The sequence below is a fragment of the Schistocerca americana genome, chromosome 6 (genome assembly GCF_021461395.2).
Source record: "Schistocerca americana isolate TAMUIC-IGC-003095 chromosome 6, iqSchAmer2.1, whole genome shotgun sequence".
Taxonomy (NCBI): domain Eukaryota; kingdom Metazoa; phylum Arthropoda; class Insecta; order Orthoptera; family Acrididae; genus Schistocerca; species Schistocerca americana.
Window position 1 is genome coordinate 8,112,298 of NC_060124.1, and position 6,173 is coordinate 8,118,470.

The 6,173-nt window shown below is 40.2% G+C and overlaps 2 non-coding genes across 2 annotated transcripts; both read right to left on the minus strand.

Annotated features, from left to right (window-relative positions):
* Positions 1-216: 216 nt before the first annotated feature.
* On the minus strand, positions 217-289 carry Trnar-ccu. The gene has a single exon. It is a non-coding gene; the product is annotated as a tRNA-Arg (tRNA).
* A 482-nt stretch (positions 290-771) lies between these two features.
* On the minus strand, positions 772-843 carry Trnaa-ugc. The gene has a single exon. It is a non-coding gene; the product is annotated as a tRNA-Ala (tRNA).
* Positions 844-6,173: the final 5,330 nt, after the last annotated feature.

The following is a 6,173-nucleotide window of genomic DNA, read 5'->3' on the forward strand; positions in this document are numbered from 1 at the left end:
TTATTTGTCTACGGCGTTCTCCCAACAAGAGACTCGAAAGAACACTTGCTCGTTGCAACCGTCTCGGGAAAAACACAAGTGGCGCAGCTCAAACCGCTTAACATCTGGGTGTCTTCTACGTACTTTATAATCTTCATTAAACTTTTGAAGCAATCGAATGCTTTAGTTATGATGAGTGCTATCAGATCATATCTGTTTACAAATTAAAAATTTTCGTACCCCTGGTGGGACTCGAACCCACAATCCCCGGTTTAGGAGACCGATGCCTTATCCATTAGGCCACAGGGGCCGACGCATATACGTTGCCACTTTACGCGTGTTATAGCGTCATACAACATCGTTTGCTTTAATGCATACATGTAAAATATAACACGCTAGAGGGTGAATGATCGTCTAGCCCGCATTTGGGCAATTAAAAAAATCTGGAAATTGCGAAACAGGCGCGCTGTGTTAACTGTTCGCGCTTATGTCTCTCATCTGCATGCCGGTACACAGCCCACATGCGACGCACAGTAGGTTCCGAACGACTGACCACCCGTTACTGACCCGTGTGGTAGCGATTTAACGCAGTAAAACTAACACTGATAATATATCGTAAACCATATTATTAGCTTCATACAACGATATTTTTATTTTTGGGTACATACTCTGCTTTCATATGCATCACTAATCTATAGAATTATGTTCAAAATAATGTATAAATAAGTATGGTTATTGAAAGAACCCAGTGACACAGTAAATCGCACGGTATTTCGTAGTGTAAAAATTTTGTGGAGATGCCGGGGATCGAACCCGGGGCCTTTCACATGCAAAGCGAACGCTCTACCACTGAGCTACATCCCCGCCGTGGGCCTTGCTGGCGGACTTTTCACATTACTCAAACTTTTCTGTTCCATATTTCTTTTCTTATATTTTTTCTAAACATGAGTTTCATGTCTTTTATGGTGTACTTTTTAAATGTTTTAGCTGTACATCAACAAAATTCCCAATTTACATAATGACTGGTGTACCAGAAAAAATTCCAACCTACATACATAGAAATAAAGATGCCGCTGCAGCAGCACAGTTAATATAATTTTTACATTGCACGCAATTGCCATTACATGTAAAGGTAAGCGATTCAGCAATTAAGATCACTTCCCTATGAATGCCTGGAAAATGCTATGATATTTCATACAGTTTACATGGCTGTAACTCAAAATTGTGAGCTCTGAGAAATAGTAAAAACTGTGGAACAATATGAGTGTCTGTTGCTGAACGTTTTCATATACAGTTAATTACAGTAGTTCATGGACTTTTTTTACAGCTTTTGAATCAATAAATGTTTATTTTTATTTATTTTTTATCCATACTTAAAAGGATATGCTATGTGTAACTTAATTACTTAAATGATTAAAAGTTTAAGTACACACTAACAAAACGTCTATCCAAAAGGTAGACTAAAATCATGTTATTTGTATGAAAATTTTTATGCTAGAAATATTTACTTTCTTATAATTAATCTGCACTGTATGTATATTCGCTGTTGTTGATTGGCAGTCATTTTTTTGTTCTAGTGCTTTATTTGTCCGTGGAACATTTCTTACAACAACATTGGACACGTCATGTTTACATAGAACTTACATATACATAGAGAAAATACAGTGATATATATGAATTTATGTATGATTGCATTTGTAGTACAAAAAAGCTTACATATACATAGCGAAAAATAAAGTGATATATATATATATATATATATATATATATATATATATATATATATATATATATAAGGAAATGACTAAGGACAGTGCCATTCATTGTAGTAAGAACATAAAAGACAATAAAATTGCACTTGCATGTTTCAAATTCTTGTTTGGGATTTATACTACGGAACACAATATGTGAATGAATGCACACACAAATCGCGAATTATGTAAGGTGTGCCACATAAAAAAGGTACGTCTGACGAACTAAAAAAGAATAGATAATAATAACGTTAAAAAGATGTAGGTGCCTGTTTATAAGAGATGCTGGAAGTGGTGGCCATGTACATCCAGGCATCGCTGACTTCGTGTGATGACGCTACCAGCAACACGCTGTAATTCTACAAGAGTCATATTATTAATATCTCTAGCAAAGTACCGTTTAAACTGTCTATTGCCGAGGATTGTAAGCATACACTTTGCTTTTTAGTGTGCCCCATAAATAAAAATCACATGATGGCGCGTCTGTGGACCTTGGGGGCCAGAGGCCTCTTCTGACAAGTCCTACGTGACCTGACAAACGAATCCAGGCCTCATCTGACATGAAGTAAGGCAAAGAAAGAGTCCAAGTAACCGTTAGCAGCTGATGTTAACAGTCAGTTACAATAATGGACTACTTTTCCTGATCCTCAAATTTCAACTCTTCCACGAACACGATAAACTTTTAGTTTCATATCTTTTAATGCACGATGGCACAGTACGAGATACACCTACACGCTGCGAATCTACATCTACATCAACATGGACACTCCGCAACGAAGCCACCATACGGTGCGTCGCGGAGGGTACCCTGTACCATTATTAGTCACTTTCTTTCCTGTTCCAGTCGCAAATAGAACGAGGGAAAAACGTCCATCTATATGCCTCCACATGGGCCCTAATATCTTGCATCTTATCTTTGTTGTCCTTAAGCGCAGTGAATATTGGCGGCCAGCTTCAAATGCCGGTTCTCTAAATTTTCTCAATAGTATTTCCCGAGAAGAACGCCACCTTCCATCCAGGGATTCCCACTTGAATTTCCAAAGCATCTCCGTAACACTTGCGTGTTGCTCGAACCTACCGGTAACAATTATAGCAGCCAGCCTTTGAATTGCTTCAATGTCTTCCTTCAATCTCCCCTGGTACAGATCCAAAACACTCGAGCAGTACTCAAGAACAGATCGCACCAGCGTCCTACACGCGGCCTCCTTTACACATGAACCACCCTTTCCTAAAATTCTCCCAACAAAACGAAGTCGACCATTCGCCTTCTCTACCACAATTCTCTCATGCTCGTTCCATTCCATATCGCGCCGCAACGTTACGCCCAGATATTTAAACGACGTAACTGTGTCAAGCAGGACACTGGCAATACTGCAATCGAACATTACAGATTTGTTCTTCCTTCTCATCCGCATTACCTCACATTTTTGCACATTTAGAGATAGCTGCCATTCATAACACAAACTAGAAATTTTGTCTATGTCGTCTTCTAAAAAAAATGGCTCTGAGCACTATGGGACTTAACATCTCTGGTCATCAGTCGCCTAGAACTTGGAACTACTTAAACCTAACTAACCTAAGGACATCACACACATCCATGCCCGAGGCAGGATTCGAACCTGCGACGGTAGCGGTCACGCGGTTCCAGACTGTAGCGCCTAGAACCGCTCGGCCACAACGGCTGTCGTCTTCTATCATCCTACAGTCATTCAATTTCGACACCTGACCGTACACCACAGCAACATCAGCAAACAACCGCAAACTGCTGCCCACCCTGTCCGCGAAATCATTTATGTATACAGAGAACAACAGCAGCAGTCCTACCTCACTTCTCTGGGGTACTCATGACAATACCCTTGTCTCTGATGAACTTTCGCCGTCGAGGGCAACATACTGGGCTCTATTACTTAAGATGTCTTCCAGACGCTCACATATCTGTGAACTTATTCCATATGCTCGTACCTTCGTTAACAGCCTGCAATGGGGCACCGTGTTCAACGCTTTCCGGAAATCTAGAAATATGGAATCTTCCTGTTGCCCTTCATCCATGGTTCACAGTATATCACGTGAGAAAAGGTAAGCTGAGTCTTGCATGAGCGATTCTTTCTAAAACCATGCTGATTCGTGGACATAAGCTTCTCCGTCTCAAGCAAATTTATTATATTCGAACTGAAAATATGTTGAAGGATTCTGCAGCAAACCGAAGTTAGGGATATTGGACTGTAGTTATGCGGGTCCGTTCTTTCACCCTTCTTACGTACTCGAGTCACCTCAGCTTTTTTCCAGTCGCTTTGGACTTTGAGGTGGGCGAGAGATCCACGATAAATACAAGATAGTTGAAGGGCCAATGCCGTGGAGTACTCTTCGAAAAACCGAATTGGTGTTCCATCCGGACCTGGGGATTTATTTGCTTTCAAATCTTACACTTGTTTCTCTACGCCAGGGTTGCTTATTACTATGTCGTCCATGTGGTCGTTGTCCGATGGTCAAATGACGGTATGTTTGTACGATTTTGCTAGATACATGACAGATTTCTTGAACGTTAAATTTAAAACTTCTGTTTTCGTTTTGCTATCTTCAACTGGCACAATTGAGATCCTCCTTACCTTCTATCGGGGACTTCTCGTAATGTCAAAAAATATGGTTCAAATGGCTCTGAGCACTATGGGAGTTAACATCTATGGTCATCAGTCCCCTAGAACTTAGAACTACTTAAACCTGACTAACCTAAGGACAGCACACAACACCCAGTCATCACGAGGCAGAGAAAATCCCTGACCCCGCCGGGAATCGAACCCGGGAACCCGGGCGTGAGAAGCGAGAACGCTACCGCACACTCTCGTAATGTCCATGCAAATTCTGTCTATAGTTTCAGTGCCGGCCGCGGTGGTCTCGCGGTTCTAGGCGCTCAGACCGGAGCCGCGTGACTGCTACGGTCGCAGGTTCGAATCCTGCCTCGGGCATGGAAGTGTGTGATGTCCTTAGGTTAGTTAGGTTTAAGTAGTTCTAAGTTCTAGGGGACTGATGACCACAGATGTTAAGTCCCATAGTGCTCAGAGCCATATAGTTTCAGTTCGCTACCAGGGCACTTCCGCTGAGACATTTCTTTACATTCCTTGTTGGAACCAGTCTTCATGAAATATTCCACAGCATAAAATCGCTGTTCTAATGCAAATTACCCCCTTTCTGTAACAACTGAAGAACACGAGCTTCTCACAACAACCGACTCACGAACACATAGGTGCACTCAACTTTCCGATAAAATGAAGTATAGCCAACCTTCGCGACAGTCTTGCCATTTCACAAGGAGTTCGATTACAGATGTTGGACATCCTGTACAATATTAAATCTTATTTTTATATATCTCTTCCATGTATGGTTCTTCTGTCACGAAAGCTGACAACGGCCGGGAGAGTAGTGTTCTGACAACATGCCCCTCCCTACTTGCATCCAGTGACACATATCGGCTGAGGATGACACGACGGTCAGTCGATACCGTTGGGCCTTCCGAGACCTGTTCGGATGGAGTCTGGAGTTCAATGATTCTTAAATAAAGCTCTTAAACCGGCCTCTAGTGTAAAATTCTACCATTTCATTCCTTTACCCACGTTTTAATGCAAAGAAGAAATATTTTCCTACCTTTCGTTCGTAGCATCCTACGTTAGTGATGCTGTAACGGCCTTGTGATTCATTCTTTACTCTGTGTTAACTGATTTCTTTTTTTTTTTTTTTTCATTTCATTTACTGCATATTGAAAGGACTGTTGCCTATTTTAGAAAGCAAATCGTACATTTTGCAAGTTTGCATGTTACAATACTTTGCTCCATATTCCTAACATTTTTTTTTCCTGAGCAATAAAACAGGAGTAACAGTAATGAGTTGGTACTGGAATAAAATGAACACAAACTGAGTACAAGAAAACAGAAATAATTTTAAATTTTAAGAAGAAGCTAATAGGTGAGAGCACAGGTTTTTAATGGGAGAAAGTGTCCCACTAACTGGCTGTTCTAGGTGGGAGGGCATCGAAACAACTTCGAGCCAGTTCGAGATGGAGCAGCAATTTGCTTAGATCTAAGTACAAATGATATTAATATGTTATTTAAAATTTTTCATTGAAGATAATAAATAAGTATACATTTCTCATGTTAATTTTACTGTTGGTTACTGACAATGTCATGGTTTTTCCTGCGGGAAAGGAGCATCGGAAGTTCGTCAAGCCTCTCCTCCCCTGGAAGCTTTAGCTCAGTGTATGTACGCCATTATGAAGTTAAACTTAGTAATTATTTACATGTTACTTATCTACAGTTACAATCCTTATACATTTTATACATTTTTATACATTTTCTATCGTTGGATAAAGTTTAATAAATACTTTTATATTATTTTTCTTATTTTTTATATTATTATACGAATCAATATTGTCTTGTTCTGAGTTTGTTGAGG